This window comes from Colossoma macropomum, unplaced genomic scaffold, assembly GCF_904425465.1.
Source record: "Colossoma macropomum unplaced genomic scaffold, Colossoma_macropomum, whole genome shotgun sequence".
Classification (NCBI taxonomy): Eukaryota; Metazoa; Chordata; class Actinopteri; order Characiformes; family Serrasalmidae; genus Colossoma; species Colossoma macropomum.
In genome coordinates, this window is record NW_023494796.1 from 15496638 (window position 1) to 15515036 (window position 18399).

The window sequence follows — 18399 nt, forward strand, 5'->3', positions numbered from 1 at the left end:
TTTGCAAAGATTTTTCCAGAATGTTTCCAGTAAATTCAGCAAATAGACAGTAGTTGCACAACAAAACATGCAGAAGTCAATGAATTGTGTTCTTTTCACAAAAAAAAACACAAAACAACAAAATCTGTACTTTTTTATGTATTTTTGACAAGGGGCACCCAAACTTTTGCATAGGACTGTATGAACCAGAGGGGAACCCTCAGGGCATTCTAAGGCCTAATGATTTCTGTAAAATAAAAATACAAGTCTGTAAGTTTTAGTCTATTTTTATTCAATACAACTGTCATGCTTATTGTAATATTCATTTAATATACTTTGCAACATTGTAATAATCTTGTTTTATTGGTAAATTTTGTTTGGAAACAAAAGGATTACATTTTTAAAACACTCAACAGAAAACTGTCCAATCAGGATTTTCTCTGTGATGTCTAGGTAGATACAGTCAAGCATGCTCCGCTATTGGTTAGGACTTCAGGAGCTGAACTGAAGGCCTAACATGTTAGATTAACTACCAACATAATTACGAACTGACAGTCAACCAATCATGTTTTGGTTTACAGTGGATGGGACCAATTTTGTGGAAAAAAGGTCACTGTAGGTCTTCTGGAAGTTTGAGCTACATCCAGTGATCATAAATACAAACCATAGCCTTAGCAATGCATTATAATAAGATGTTAGAAATGGGAAACAGCAGCAGCAGCTCTGTGCCAGGTCTCTTTACTGAAAGACTCACTGTAAAGCTATTACATGATAAAATATATGTTATTGTCTGCAAGCTTCAGACGTCTGTGTTGAATCAAAAACAGCCAAAAAATGTTTATGTGACTCACCATTAGCACTAACATACTACTAGAATCTCCTAGGGGTGTTAGCAGAAATTAGCGTTATCGTGGAGGTGTTTTAACATTTGTGGCCCAAACTGAAGGCTTAACTCTTGTTGTGGTTTGCCACTGGTATAAATATTCATTGCCAAGTAACACTGTAAAACTGGTTTCCCTTTTTTGCACATAATTCAAAACCAAATATTTAATGATAAACAAACAACAGAAATGGTCCAAATTTGCTCATCACATCATGTCCATTAATGTAGTTTTTCGTATGACAGCCATGATATATGCAGAATTTTTTCCCATTAATAGCAATAAATGCTGAAGGTGTTTGTTGGCAACAAACATCTCCATTTGCAAAAATACAGCCCATATTAATACCAAATATGTCGTATTTGTGATAACCAATTTAACATGTATTTTCATGTATTACTGAAAACACACATGCACACACACACACACACACATATGCAGTGGACGAAAAGCCCATGTAGGTCAGTGAGTCAAATACCTGTGTGTTCATGTCTGCATGAGTAAGAAGATGAGTGCGAGGCTGGTGTCTGTGCAGACTGTATCATGAATGAATGCGGCCTGCTGTTGGTGAATGTGAGAGGGAGATAGCGTCTATGTGTGCAGCCTTTTTTTCCTCCAGTAAGACTCTGCCGGACTCTGAGCTGCATGCTAACTGCCTTGCCTGAGGCACCACAAGCTACTATGACCTTACACACACACACACACACACACACATTCACATAGACACGCAAAGAGGGTTAAACGCTGGTAAAATCTTATAGCTCCCACGTTCCTCTGTTTGGCCACAGAGGTCAGCTTCTAAAATATTCTGTTTAAGTGAGTGTGCGCGTGGTAATGATAGATCGATTTAGGAAGACAAATTTTTGGATGCCCTCGTGTGCCCCCACGTGCCTTCAAAAACTCTACAGTGAACTTCCCACAGAGGAAACCAAACAGCAGCTGCATTCATATCAATATTGTTCCAATTTAATTTAGCAGAAAGCAGAATAATTACTAAGCACAGAGCGTCTTTAGCTATGATTGCGTTCAATTACGCTACAAAAGTCAAACAGTCCTGGCTGTGTATGTGTGTATATCAGTAGGTGGTGTTAGCTTGGCTAATGACCCCTTGGTTGAAGTGTTGTTTGTTTTTTAATGAGGAAATTACTACTATAGCTCTGTTATATCAAAGCCCTTAGGAGCTAGAACCTCCTAATTGGTCGACCAAGAAAAGTGACAAAGAAATAATTATGAACTATGAATGGAGTTATGAAATAACTGAAGTCTGGGAGAAAGACCAGGCCTGAAACTCATCTTTCTTCTTGTTTTGCTTCGTGTAAACTTCTACCACCACTTTTGGCTTCCTGTGGCAAGCCCCACCACCCCGTCTCCACCCTATTCCACTTTCCTTTCACAGTTTTTGAAAGAACAACACCTTTTAACATGCCATCTTTCAGGTTCACTGCCACTGGTCATAATGAAGTAAACACGGGTGGGTCAACTATGGAAAAACACCACTGTAACATTACAGCTGTAACATCAGCTAGTCTAGCACAGCCGTAACATTATGTAGACAAGCACTAGTGTCAGCTAAGTTACCAACAACAATTGTAAAAATAATGGATGGCTACAGCTGTTAGCTAGAAGAACTAATCTGGTGCCTCACCAGACTTAGCAACTTAGCTAACGCTACCTAATGAATATACGAAACACTTTTTAATCTGTGACCATAGTTTTTGCTAACGTCATGGTACATGACTTAAATCTAACCTTACCCCTAAACTAAAATTTGTCCAGCAGTCAAAGCAGAACTTCCTAATAGGCCAGCCATGAAAAATGTCTTCTGTACACTTTTAAAAATGGGTGCCAAAAACATGAATGGATGCTTTTTCAAAGAATATTTTATTTAAACGAGATACGCAAGTGCTACAGAACCTTGAACCATGTAAAAGGTTCTGTACCAATTCAAGGTTTGTCCTAGAACTGTTTCCCCAAGCCATCATTTAGGAAGCTTTATATTTAAGATACCATAACTGAAAACTCTCACACTGTAGATTCTGAGGTATTTCTCTCCTCATACTTTTCAGAATGCCAAGGTAATACTGCATATGAAAAGATAACCTTGATTGCTCCATTTGTAATACCTATGTCTAATGCACCACTCTTGAGTTGGACATTGGAAGATGTTGTATAATAGCATTTATGAAATATCTGAAAAAAAAAACCTTAGATGCTCATAGGAGCAGTGAATGATCTAAGAGAAAACTGATGAATAATTTTTGTTCAACACTTTATTCTTGAAGATCACAGTGATACTTTGCTAGTATAGAATTTGAAAATGACTGCATGTATCAGGTAATCATATTCATTACCACTGGTAATCACAGCTGTAAGATTTATTCTATTTTGGAAAAGTAATCCTGACATGACTCAGTCGTACTCAATATCAATATACAGACATTATCTGTAGCTCAAGCAACTCAATATCTACCTGTTATACAGAGAGATGTATCACCCTGGAGAGTTCAGGTCTAAAAAACCTGGCTCAAAAATTCAGATGACCCTGAAGACCTTCACTGGATCAAGTGTGCTAGATAAGGGTTGTGGCTAAACTATGCAGAATAGTAGATCTTCAGAACTAGGATTGGGCACCACTGGTGTAGCTCCACCATGCTGGTCTTGCTGGTCCAGGATTGTGGGTGGTCCTGGAGTTCTAGTTCCAGCTCTTATCTAACACACTTGATCCAAGTGATGAAGGCCTTCAAGAGCATCTGATTATTAGATCCAGGCATGTTGGATCTAAACTCTGGAGGGTGGTAGATCTCCAAGGCCAAGATTAGGTACCTCTGCTGTAGCAGTTTGTGTTAAGCATCCTCTAGAACAGGGGTGCCCAAACATTTGTCTTGGGGCCAAAGTGTAATATTTGTGGTAGGGTAGCACCACAAACAAAGAAGGTGGGTAGAATTCAATTGTTTTCAGGATTCAAATGACTTAGCACCGCAAAATAATGACCTAGTATTGCAAAATAATGGCATAGCAATTCACTTGAAAAATGAAAATAAATAGTAATTCGATGCATTGGCCTTCCTAGTTATATGACCCATTCTTTTTTAGAAACATTATCTTGACATAACTCAATCTGTTTTAATCTACAGACACTAGTTCCCACAAATTGACAGCAACCTGTATTATCTGCATTGGCCACTATGTGTGTATAACTGTTCAAACCTGTGTTTGTTAGTCATGTACTTGCTAGCATTTTTGAGCTCTGCTCAAAATTAGCTGAACTTGTCACCGAAGCACCTAGTTTTAGTTTTTTGGAAGTGTTATTATTGTGTTAGTGCTCACAAGGATTTTAGTCTAAAGTTCAAGTCAGTTAAAAGTCTGAAATGTGTTTTCAACTCTGACTTTGAACCAATTCAGTAGAATGATACATATGAAAAAAATTGGTCTATGACGCTGAAAGTGATGGAAGAATGAAAATACAAGGTTTCTACACACCTCAATTCACACTATGACAGTATGTGATACACTAATAAAAACAGAATGCAATAATTAATGAATTCTCTTTGTTTTCATTAATGGTGCCATCACAGATGTGCGCAGTGTCATGGGCACTAATACCATACCACTAATACCATGACAAACCCTCACTTTTGAACTTTATGATGATCATTTTTGTGCATCGGTTGATTTCAGATGAGCTCAAACCCAGAGAAGTCGGCAGCGTTTCTGGATGTTGTTGGCGTGGCTGCCGCTGCGCATAGAATAGTCTTAATTCACATTTGTCGCTGAAATTGTTTATTGACAACAGTTTGTCATAGTATTCCCGAGCTTATGTGGTGATATCCATCACAGAAACATGTCGGTTTTTAATGCAGTGCTGTCTGAGGGATCAGAGGTCATGGGCATTCAAGTGTGGTTTTCGGCCTTGTCCTTTATCCACAGAGATTCCTCTGGATTCCCTGAATCTTTTAATGACATTATGCATCGAGTAGGTGGAAATACTTAAAACCCTAGCATTTGTTTGTTGAGGAACATTGTTCTTAAACTGCTGGATTATTAGCTGGTGCATTTTTAGGTAAAGTGACTTAACCTTGACCCACCCTTGCTCATAAGGACTAGGCCGTTCCTGAATGCTCTTTTTATATTCAAGCATGATTCCATCACCTGTTTAGTTGCTTTTTTTAACATTTCACAAGATTCCTAGTCTTAATTAGTCCCTGTCTCAACTTTTTTGGATCGTGTTGCATCACGCAATGTCAGAATTAATGAAGTTAACATCAAGTTGCTAAGATAAAGCATTAAATTTCTTGTTAATTTTACATACTGTGCCACCTTTTTTTGAAACTGAGGTAAAAACAACTACCTTTCAATCACTCATCATTTAGAGGTTTGTAACAAAGTGTCCAATGAGTGAAGGTACAATGTAAGGGTTTCTAATAAGTGGCCAGTGAGCAGAAGTACAAAGTAGAGGTTTCTAATAAAGGGAAAGAAAGTGAGTGGATATTTATTTCTGCTTTTACCAGACTCAGCTCTTTAAGATTATATTAGAACATCTGAATTCTTCTTTTAGTTTTAGAGAGCAAAAAAGTCAAGAAGAGTTTAGCATGTCTAATTCTTCAAGCAAAGCCTAAGTAAGAGGGTCTTTGTGGACTCCAGCTACAGTTTTGAATTACAACAGTAACAAATTCTGACTGTGTGATGTATTTAAAGTGTGAAAGTGAAGCTGACCTTAATTCACTTTCTGCAAAAAACTGAGTCACGAATCGTTTCTCGCATATCTGCACACCAATCAATCACATCAAAGCAAATCTTCTCACGTCTGATTTGCGACTGTGTGTATGTGCCAAGAGTTATTTGGGCAATTTTTGGGCAAACTACATCGTGGTAGCTGAATTTGTTATGATGTGTATACATAGAGATTCAGACACAGACTGAATCTCTCTGAGGGAGAGAGAGAGAGAGAGAGACACCGAAAATATTGGAGAAGGGTGTATCGCTCCTTGAAAGTCAGTAGGCACATCAACAATAGAATTAGTAGGGGTAATAATTTGTTCTACAGTATACTATCAGAATATCAATATTGTAGAGTCAGCGCAGAAAATGTGGACAGCATAGCGCATATAGGCCAATGCTCTTTTATTCTGAACAGGAGCAAGGGAAAACTGCCCAGCCGAGCACTGCCCTAGCGTGAAACCACTGAGGGCGTAATGCAAAAGGACACAACACATGTGGAGAATGCACACCTTAACCTAAAAAGCCCACCCTCTGCAGACATAATTTAGCAAACAACAACTACTTTACTAGTAGAAACAAAAACAACAACAACAACAACAACAACTACTACTACAACAATCCATTTTAGGCCGGGAGCATGGTGCCTCCCAAGAGCCACTTTGCATGGCCGCTCCCAAGACGCACGGCCCATGGTGGACACTACAGTGTAAAAGAGTTGTGCATGTCTGAGAAAAACATAACTATGGGTTCACTGGCCACTTTATTAGAAACACCTACCTTGTACTTCCACTCACTGGCCACTTTATTAGAAACACCTACCTTGTACTTCCACTCACTGGTCACTTTATTAGAAACACCTACCTTGTACTTCCACTCACTGGCCACTTTATTAGAAACACCTACCTTGTACTTCCACTCACTGGTCACTTTATTAGAAACACCTACCTTGTACTTCCACTCACTGGTCACTTTATTATAAACACCTACCTTGTACCTCCACTCACTGGTCACTTTATTAGAAACACCTACCTTGTACTTCCACTCACTGGCCACTTTAATACAAACACCTACCTTGTACTTCCACTCACTGGCCAATTTATTAGAAACTCCTACCTTGTAATAAACCTGTAAGCAGTAATTTCTAATAAAATACACAGTTGCCTCAACATCACTGAATGTGTTTGGGATTGTTTGTTTGTGAGAAACGGACAATATAACCAACTTCTAAACTGAACTTTTGGAAGTGTAGAAAAATATTACTGCAGTCTCCTCAAAAGAATAGAAGCTGTAATAAAGGTGAAGAGTGGACACACTAAATACTGAACAATGGATTTAATTAGTTGTTGATACCTCTGTGTAATTTTCTGTTACTCATATACTTTCTGCTTTTTTCTCCTGATGCTGAAAATGAATGTTTTGACTGGAAATTATTAAATGAACGGTGGTCTCTGAATGATAAACAGATTTAAATGCTTTGACTTGACTGTAACTTAATATGGTCATGCCGGGGAAGCTTGTCTGAGTTAAGTTCAGTTGAGAGAGAGAGACAGAGATAAAGAGGAGGAGAGACAGAGAGAGAGAGCGAGAAAGTGATGAGGTAGTTGTGTGTTTTGGCAGTTGCACGCCTACGCTTAACACACATGATGTAGAGGAGGAGAGAGAGGGAAGTGGTTGACCACACGTGTAACCGAGGTGACGATTCACTGTAAGACACACACATACACACAGCTAATTCAATTTTAACTAAGTTTCTCAAGCTGCTTCTTACACGCCCACACAAACACACATGCTCACGTGCTTTCTCTGACTTGTTTACAATTAAAACCACAACAGTCTGATCCACACACACACACACACACACACACACACACACACACACAGCTCTGCACCCACTTTCGCACACGCCTACATGCGAATTTATGAGAAACTACATTTTGCCAAGCTCCAGGTCGTGTGGTTTATCAGAAACTTACGTTAGGTCAACGGCTCTTTAGTCTTGAGTCATCTAACCTCAACTTCCGGCTCCAGGTCAAAGAGCCAGCAGAAAAACTGCGCAAGAAACAATTTAAGTACAGTTCTAAAAACTCCTGAAGTAACGATTCTAATAGAAATAAAAGTATAAAAGTATCAGATCTAAAAACTCAAATAACGATGCAAGCAGAGGTAAAAGCATAAATTATCAGGTCTAAAAGCTCCTCAAGTAACAATTAAAGTAGAAGTAAAATTACAAAAGTATCAGGTCTAAAAGCTCCTGAAGTAACAATTCTGATAGACGTAAAAGTATAAAAGTATCAGGTCTAAAAACTCAGGTAACGATGCAAGTAGACGTAAAAGTACAAAAGTATCAGGTCTAAAAACCCCTCAAGTAACATTTCAAGCAGAAGTAAAAGTACAAATGTATCAGGTCTAAAAGAAATTCCTCAAGTAACAATTCAAATATAAGTAAAAGTATAAAAGTACCAAGTCTACCTGTCCAATGATGGTGTAGTAGCAGCAGTTCGAAAAGATACGGTGGCTGGCTTCACATGGCTGAGGAAGGATGTGGTAGCCTTCACTCTCCTAGTGCTGGTAGTATTGTGTGATTGGGGGAGACTTAGGTAGTGGGTGGAATTGGACATGCCCAAAAAAGTTCTGAAAGAATGCCCAAAAAATGGCCTAAAAAGTCTGTAAAACCCCTGGAGTAATGATCTAAATTGAAGTAAAAGTACAAAAGTATCAGACCTTAAAACTCCAGAAGTAACTTCTCAAGAAGAAGTAAAAGTATAAAAGTATCAGGTGTAGAAACTCCTCAATTAATGATTGAAATAGAAGTAAAAGTACAAAAGTATCAGGTCTAAAAACTCCTCAAGTAACTATTCAAGTAGAAGTAAAAGTACAAAAGTAACAGGCATTAAAACTCTTTAAGTAACAAGTCAAGTACAAAGGTTTTACGTCCAATGAAGCTACAAAAAGATAAGGTCTAAAACTCGTCAAGTAACTTCTTAAGTAGAAGTAAAAGTGCAGCAGTATCAGGTCTTAAAATTCCTCAAATAAGGATTCAAGTAAAAGAAAAAGTACAAAAGTTTTAGGTATAAAAATTCCTTAAGTAATGATTCGAGTAGACCTAAAAGTGTGAAAAGTATCAGGTCTAAAAACTCTACAAGTTACTTCTGAAGTAGAAGTAAAGGTGAAAAAGTAGCAGGTCTAAGAAGTCCACAAGTAACAATTCAAATAGAACAAAAGTATCAAAGTATCAGGTTTCAGATATCCTTGAATGTTGATTCAAGTAGGAAAACAGAACTGTGGTAGAACTTCTTACGCACCTACACCCAGCATACATCAGCACAGAAACTGAAGTTTGTTCGATGCTAGTGCTTTGTTTTTGGATCCTTCTGGCCTAAAATAAAAGTCTAAAGCAGCAAAGTAAGAGGTGTTAGCAACAGCAAAGCAGTTCCTCCAACAGAACACAATGCAATTGACCCCAATAAAGAAGTCAGTCACAGAACATCAATAGCATTTATTTACAAATGTACTTCGGTAGAAATAAAAGTATCATGTAAAAACACTGAGAAAAGTATAGATCTACTGTACAAGGTATTCCAAGCTTTAGAAAGGCTATACGAAGAACATACCAAAGGCCCTGCCTGGTTCTATTAGTTGATTAGAACTGTCTGGACGACAGTGGGCCTGAATGTCTTGGAGATCATTCATATCAAAGGAAAACAAATTAACACAATTTTATTCCTTAACCTAAATGTAGCTCATCAGCCAAGACATGGTTGGTGTCTGAAGTTTGCTTCTTTAGTTTTGTGCCAGAGCTATGAAGCTAACACTGCTAACAAGTAACGGCACTTATCAGCAACTGGCACCAATTAGCATCGTGCAAACCTCATGCCTAAATCATTACAAACGTGCCTCAAACCATGTCAAGCTGTTCAGCAATCTCAAATAGACTTACTTATGTGGTTTCTGACACTGCGGCTGTTAAAAACAGACAGAAATGCAGACAAAGTTCAGACTTTCTACTGTTTTTAGCTGATTTTTGTATTTGTAGACAACAGTTTGTCATACAGTGATCACCTACAGAGATTACTTCACAAACTGTGAGAAGTAGATTCTTTTCGCCGAAACAGAAAACAAGGCTGCTAAAACTGCTAGCGCTGTCGCGCGACTGTGGCTTCACCTTTCAACCTTATTTGGAAGAAAACAAGTGAGGAGAGAAAAACGAGGCCCCTGAGGAACTTCCTGATGATTCGGGGCCTAGGCCGGAAAAAAAAAAATGACACTTTGTCGTGTCTTCATTTGTTGAGAAAAACGTTTGGGCGTTGCAGGCGCTCAACAAATGTGTTATCAAAGCTCGTACAGCCAATTACTGTCCGTCCTGGCCAATTGCTTTTATATTACTACAGTCAGCAAGGACCAACAGCCAAAGTTAAAGTGGTTTGGCTCTGGTGCTGGAGAGAGAGAGAGAGAGAGAGAGAGAGAGAGAGAGAGAGAGAGAGAGAGAGATGCAGCTTGTATTGGCAGAGAAAAACGTGTCCAGAATGATCATATCTCGGTGACAGGGAAGCTACTCAGCAGAAGCCGACAGTGTGTAAATGATCTACCCCCCTCATACACAAACACACACACACACACACACACACACACACACACACACACACTGACCTTGCTCAGTCACGGAGGGAAGAAAGAAGGAATAACTTGAGTTACGGTGTGAAATTAAAGGCGATCTACTGCACCTCTCAGTCATAAATCGCCGTGTAATTACTAGAGCCGATCGATCCCTATCTCTCCATCCCTCCCCCCTCCCTCTCTCTCTGTCTCTCTCTCTACACCCCCTCTATCCGCTGTCTCTCTGCTCCCTTCCTCTGCCTAACCTCTTTCGCTTAACCTCTTCCTCTCTCTCTCTTTCTCTCTAGCTCTTCCTCTCTCTCTCTCTCTCTCTCGGTCTGATGGATTGCTGTGCTGTCGGGGCAGAGTTATGTGCTCGGGCCTCGCAGGCCGCCGCAGCAGAGACAGCTCTGTTAGCTGTGTAACCCTCGACCAACTCCGAAAACGCATCTCAACAGTACTGCAAATCCAGGCAGCCAGACCACCAGCTCATGACTTCTTAGGCTGTGTTCAGACTGCAGGCCAATCAGAATTGTTTCTCAGATCAGTTCTGTTGGGATGACTGTTCGCACTGTTATTTGCATGTGATCAGATTGGATTTGTGTGTTCAGACATCACTAGTCTATCTGCATGGGTTGCTGTGGTCACGGCATCAGTAACTACATAGCTGCGCTCGAATTCAAACACGGATGCAGGAGAGATGGAGGTGTATCATCTCGCCCTCCAAACTCTTCAAAACTCTGCATAATCACAAATCTTTAGTGCTCTTTTTGAATCCCAGCAATTCTGTCTCTCTGGATTTTACATTGTCACTGTTTGTTGTGTTGCAAGTGACGCAAAAATCACTTTAAAATCCAATTTGGCGGCCAAAGCATCCAGACTGAAACACGTCTGTAAAAATCTGAATTGAAATCGCATTTCAAACCACCACCAAATGTGGTTTGGATCCGATCCGCAAACATTGGATTTTGTGTTTTTTTTAGCTGTCCAGACTATCAAAACTCAATCTGGATATGCAAAATATCAGATCTGGGCTGCCAGTCTGAACAAGGCCATACAGAGCTGTACATGCCCTACAGTCTTGTGCAGAAGTTTGGGCACCCCTGGTCAAACTACACCTTGGTGATTTTCTAGTTGTGAATATGTTAACACATCCACTACAGGTAACATTGATATGTCAGATTTCTTCCAAATGAAATAGACAATCTCTCTTTATTTGCTGAATTTCTTATATTGGAAAATTATTAAGTTAAATGATTAAAATAATTTTATTACTTTGTGTAGTTAATTTCTTAATCTCATATTTTTTTGCTTATTTTTTTCTTTTTAAAAAGCAGGGCATTAAGTTATAGCTCAAACATTTGAACAACCCCAGTCAAACTTAAATGTGGCATTTTTCTGCAAATTTTAGTGCAAATTTTCTATTTTTAGTTTGATATATAGAACAAACAAAAAAATATATAAAATGTGTCATAACAAACTCACTGGCATTAAAAAGTTTTATTATGAGAGTCATAAATGGATCTCGGCATTTAAGAGCTATATTTGAACTGGAGGGCTACAGTCGTCGAATAGCAGTAGTGCAGGAGCAGCTGATTTTCAACATGGAACTACTGACAGTAGTGTGTGAAATGTGTGTCGCAACATTATTGTTATGCAACGGCATATTCTCCCTCTTATTATTATGATTTTACTGTCAGATTTTTGTCCACTAACTTGTCCCGCAGTTTTCAAGATATCGACACTGATTTGGTCTGATCGGCAATAATGTGCTTGTATACAGCTTTTTGATCAGACATTCGGTTTTCGTCTGATGATCGTTAAATGGCGATTTTTTTTCTCATAGGAATGAATGGGGTCCAAGTTTGTGCACCCAGCTTATATTACAATGATAGGAGCCCGCTAGTAACACTCTATTAACCACGTAGGATTTCATAGCAACCGCCTAGCAATCGTCTGGGATACCATAGCAACCACCTGGGAAAACCTTAGCAACATGTTAGCAAGCTTATGCTGCAAACTTTGACACCACCAAAAAAATGAACATAAAATGTTTAATATGCAAATAAACAGTGATTGTGTATTAAAATGTGCAGCAGTGTGTTCTCCATAGAGGATGTATTAACATATTTTCACTTAGAAAATGAAGACATAATTTGACCAGGGTATGTAACATACACTGTCGTTCAAAAGTTAATAACGCTGTTCTTTAATTCAACAATACCATGAAACTGATAGATCCACCTTTTAAGTCTGACTGGCCACTTATAAAGCCTTTGTAAGATAACGCAATAAATCACGACAGGCTGTGCATTATTATGATTTTCTCACAGGTAAGCATAAAATCACTGTAACGTATGGCCTCAATGAAGTATAAAAACATGATCAAAAACACATTTTCAACATGTAATTTAATTTATAATATTAATTGCAGTAAACAATTCTTGTGAAGCACATATGAACTGCTAAAGAAGAACAAGGACTTTCACCTTATAAGTAGTTTTCACTCACCAAAGTACGTCCAGAAGGATAGTTTCCGCTAAGGCTTAATCCCCACCAAAAAAAACAGCACAGAGCTGAGTTTATGCAGGTCTACTGCTGGTCTGGCGCTGAATTAGCTGGTTTAGCATGGTCATGCTGGTTGACCAGCATTCAAAACACAACATATGGTGGTTTCGCTGGTGACCAGCCAAGCAGTCAGAGATGCAACTTTCTTTGTTGCGTTAGCATCAAGCTAACGGTGCCACATTGGTTTTCTCACATTGGGTTTAATACTAACTTTACCTAAGGCAAATCTAATTAAAAACACAGACATTTGAAGTGTGTGAGACATGATTCACAGTCATGGCCGTAACTACCTATGAGGACACCGAAGTCCGGACCTCAGATGTTTAGAAGGGTTTTTTCCTTTCCTCCATTCATGAGATTAAAAGTAGAGACAGAGCTATTACAATAATACAGTCTACTCAGTGGCGCAGCCACAGTATCACAGGCCACCCAATCAAATGGGGACAGAATATTTATTATGCTGCATTCGTGAGATGATGAAGTTTGATTTGTTTTCTGTGAGCGCTGTCACCGTATTATGGCCAATCAAAATCTGCCGTTATTTTCGAAACCCTCCAATTACTGCTCAGCAACCGTTATTATCTGCAATTGCTTCAGTGAGTTAGCTAGCGTTCGTGGCTAGCATTAGGACACTGAGGTCCTCTTAAGTTTCTGAAGGGTTTTATAAGATTCTCAGCTGACCTCAGAACAGCTGTAGCTCGGCCCTAGACCAAACTGCCCGCTCTGTTTATGCCTGTACGAGACGCTATGCTGCCCTGAGTACTAGAGTAACATTGCCTTCTTGAGATGTTGCTATACGCTAACATATAACATCGCTATGGTAAAAATGTAAGAGTTCATGAGCATAATTTAACATTTTAATGTGAAATTTTCCATATTCATGTAAAATGCAAACTCCTTTATTCATTTCCTTATCTGGAGCACTCACAGCGTTGCTAGCTAAATCAGTATGCTTTAGTCTAGTTCCAGTAGCTGCTCTATTTAGGCTACAGGCTCCATAGTTGGCTATACTAGTGATTAGATAAGAAATTAAAGCTGTATTTTGTTACCTACACTTAACAAACTACAACTGCCATGAGAACATTCACTGTTAACTGGCATATTGATCGTGTAGTATCATTAAGAAACCAGCAGGTACATTAGGCTGTATTCTGACTCATTAACTGTATGAGTACCTAGCTGGGGTTTGGTAACGACAGACTTTTATAACATGTTTAATGTGTGCCTTTTCAGTGCTCAATGAGGACAGCTGCAAAAGAGCAAAGCAGAGAGAGAGAGAGGGGTAACATTTTTGCAAAACAGGCCTCACTAAAATTCTGATCCTATTTACAGCCTTTTCACAGTGAATCATTCAGTAAATATTTCAATTCAAAGCTTAAAACTGGATATGAATGATTTTGCTGATACATCAACCATTTAATTATGCAAAAATTTTGAAAAATCTGTGGAGTTCCGCTTTAAAACTCACATCAGAGCACAATGGTTTTTAATACAGTTTCAGTTGTTGTGAGGTGGTCATAGGTTTGCGTAATTAAATTAGGACCAGAACTATCCGTTTTATAATATAAAACTCCAGTTCTCTTTAATGCACCAAGTATGCATGAAAGAATTGTTAATTGATACACTGCATGACCGTTATAGCCTACTGCTAACTAACACTGCTTAACACAGAAGAACCACATAACTGTATGCTATTATAAGAATAAACATTAATAATAGTTGTTGGACACAGTTGTTGGTGTATTTTATCAAACAGTATCTTCTTTCTGTTTTATAGAGCAAGGCCCTGCGTTGCCATGAATGTACCATAGTTAAGGGGTGTTGTTTGCTACAGTGTGCATTATTGTTTTAATACAGTGTAGACTGAAATAGCATGACTAGAATGTATTTTTCGATGTGATATTCAATACATCAGGTAACAGACAACAACAAAATGTTTTAAAGGCTTTTCTAAATAATAATTTCTTAAATATCTCAAGATTTGGTCAACATTTTGAAGCGTGAGACATTTTTGGTGTTAATTTTATTAGAACTTCTTTCTCAATGTTAAACAGCCTTCTAGGTCATTTTGGGAATCAGCTACAGTTCATCATTCTGGACACTAACATTGCTTAATTCCTTCTTTTACAGCTTCCTACAAATTATTTAAGACCTATTAAGTTGTATAGAAGTAGCATCACATTTGGATAATTTTGTGTCTCTGCAACCAAATTGGTTTTGTATTATTGAAAACATTGGGCCTCATTCACCAACCGTTCTTAACAAGAAATTTCTTAAACCCACTTGTGCAGTTTAATGAAGATTCTGCCATGCACCAGTGTTTTCTTATTTGAGATTTGTTCTTAGGTAAGAACAGCATCTACACACACTCAAGAGCACAAACTCAAGAGGTGTGAACAATTCTGCAGTTTAAGAACACGTCATGAATCTGACGTAGACTTTTTTTTAAGGATTTTTCTCAAGAACAAATTTAAGAAAAAACTTAGGAAGGTTTTGGTGAATGAGGCCCAGTCATTCCAAACTCCTAAACAGCAATTCCAAACTTTTTAATGGTTCCCTGTGTGTCAGCACAGGAACTGAAGTTTGTCAGATTCTAAAGCTCTGAAGTGAGAGGTTGATCCAACAGAATGAATTTAAAGGAAGCAAAGGTCTCATTTTATTTAGATAGCCTGCTATAGATAATCTACAGATGTTCAAATTGTTAACCATATTCATGCTGTAGTTACCTGGTGAAAGTGCTTAGGATTAAGACCAGAGTGAGGGTTAGGTGTTGTATTATAGGTTGAGGTTAAGGTAAATTTAATAGATAATTAGATGAATGTAAGTTAAAGGCATGTCACCCATATAGAAGAAAAGTATATGTGCAGTAGATGTGATAAATGTATTTTTAAATATTTTATATGGGCATATATGTCAATATGTTGAAATATGTGTACGTATGTAGAACATACATTGTAGAGAAGTATTTTCACTGTCAAATTTAATGGTCAATTCCTGTTTTTTGAAAAAGGTTTAAATGCATGAAAGCAAACTACGCATATAGCGTAAGAATATTAATTGGCAAAAAAACAAATTAAATTTGCGTTCATTTTAATGGTTGTTACTGTTATTATTATGAAAAAATACCATAAATCAGAATAACTAGTTGCACCAGTGAAACTTTTACAGATTTTCACCATCTTTGAAAAAACATAATGTTAATAAATGGCAACCCTGCTACTGAAACCTTTTACTGTTTTTTTTTCCAGTGTATGTAATGGTGTCAATTTTTACTATTTACATATCGTCGCTATCCAAAGAAAAACATGAATCTCAAAAATTGCAACTTTACAGGAGAAGGCAAAAACCTAATACTTTTTAATGTAAGTTAATGTAAAGTGGTTTTATTCCAAGTGATTGTGGAGCATTTCTATTGGTCCATTTATCGTAAAATCCCCACACAAAGTAAAGCACAACTGCTGCGTTCAAATGATGTAGAAACAAAAAAAAAAATCAACAAAAATGGAGATGCTTCTCTTTGGCAGCAACGATATACATTATGTCAGAAATATATAACATATGACACCTATTTTAAAAAATATGTAAATATATTTCCTTAGCATATGGGTAAGTAAGCGAATGACTAAAGCAGCACTGAGGGAAAAAGTCGATTCCGTTCCTCTTAAATGTTCTCAATTGCAGGTAATAGTATCATTTGAAGCAGCTCAGTAAAGTCAAAATACATCAACGTTCCACTTAATTTCATGGAACTGTGTGAATTAAGCTGACTGAATGAAACTGGAGCAAAGTAAATGTGCACAAATGGCTGCAGTGTTTAACACGTTTGACCCCAGCATGTAATATAAAAAGTATTTTTCTCTCCAGTGAGTTTTAATGTGACCCAGATGAACAACGCACTGAAAGCTTTGGATGGGCTTTATGAGGAAGATAGCGAAGGCCTCACCTGGTAGAGTTCCATTAGCTGATTAGCTGTTCCGCTCCTCTCTCCTCTTCTGTTCTTCTTTGTACGAACGACAGCACTCCAACAGCAGCTAATTGAATAAGAGTAACCAATTTCAAAAATGACAAAATTGTGTCAAGTGAACCTTCAAAGTATTACTCAGCTAAATGAGTCGGGTTAGAGCGCTTGCTTTCAGGAGTGTGTGGGAGAGAGAGAAATCAGCGTGCATTTGTGTGTGTGTTTGCAGTTGGAGGCCTGTGTGGAGAGAGGAAACTGCTAAAAACACATCACACATCTTCGCAGACGGAAAAGAATAAGAAAAAGGTGTTTTGGTGTGAGCATGTGTATGTGTGTGCATGTCGGGGGGTGTGAGTGGGTGTGCGCACTCGGTAATTGCTTGTTTGCGGCTGAAACGCTCGGTGACACTTGCGGGAGCCTGAAATTGGACTGTAAATGGTGACAGACACTTAAGTAATCTGTCAGAACTGTCTTCGAGTGGAGCGCTGTGTCTTTTTTATGTGTTTGTGTGTCTGGCTGTGCGTGTCTGGCTATGTATTTAGCTTTTTGTGGGGATTACATGTCCCCAGATTGCTGGAAAACAAGACAATATATATGACATCGCAGGGTTATTTTTTTCTAATAAAAGATGCATTAAGAAAATCTCTTCATGGGGACTAGTCCCCACAACGCTATACATTTTCTAGTTGTCCAGCAATCTGGACAGACATACACAACTACTCCCACACACACACACATATAAAAAAATAGACAAAGCGCTCCACTCAGACATACACACTCAAATAAACAGTACTGTGGAAAAGTCAGAGACTGTATTTACATACACTTCATTCACACTTGCATGCTCATTTACAAAAAAGGGTTCTTTAAAAAACGACCTAACTGAAACAAAAAGGCTCTTGTATGTAGATATGGTACTAAACCAACTATTCTATTCTGAAAACTTGAAAAAGTGTGACACAGATGTAAATCTGACAAGAACAGACCGTCCCCAAAAACTGACTGACTGTGCAGGAAGGAGACAAGCAAGGGAGGCCACTGCGACACCAACTCTGATAGAGATACAAGACTGTAACTCAAGCCTGTAACACAGAAATTGAGATAGGAGAGACTGCTTACAACAGTGTGTTTGGTAAAATGTGTGACGCAAAAACAGCTACTGTCACAATAAACCTGCATGATCATAATGAGCATTTTTAAGAAATAAAATATAGATTAATTTGTTTCTTTACAATATTTAAAAAAGATGGTTCTTCAAGGGTTCTTTAGTAAAGACAACAATTCTATACAGAACCATGAACACTCAAAGAACCATATGCATGCTTAAAGGGTTCTTTGCATGGATTGATGGAAAAAGTTATTTCTGACTGTAGTTCAGTAATATCACACATCACCACCCCCAGATTATAATTATAATGGACTATTTTATGTTGTTAGGTGATGACACAACCACGCAAAGACAGACTGGTAAGAAAAACGCACTAATGATCTATATGTTGGAGAGGAGGTTCATCAGTGTGATATTCTGGCTGTTGAGAGATAAATTTAAAAAAAGTTATCAAGTGCTGTAGAGAAATGCAAAAGCAACAGCAAGCAAAGGTTCAAAGCAGCGTCAAGTGAACAAACCACAGAACTATGAGAAAATAGCTTGAGACTTCAGCTAAGATAGCTGAGTTTCCTTGCTGCACTGTCGTATTGGGC

The 18399-nt window shown here is 38.2% G+C and overlaps 1 protein-coding gene across 1 annotated transcript in view; it reads right to left on the reverse strand.

Annotated features, from left to right (window-relative positions):
* Window positions 1–18399, reverse strand: part of ndst3 (N-deacetylase/N-sulfotransferase (heparan glucosaminyl) 3) — a 193987-nt gene that overhangs the window by 119317 nt on the left and 56271 nt on the right. The window contains exon 3 of the mRNA XM_036582931.1: window positions 16684–16771. The gene's annotated coding sequence lies outside the window, so the exon portion shown is untranslated. The remainder of the gene's footprint in view (window positions 1–16683; window positions 16772–18399) is intronic.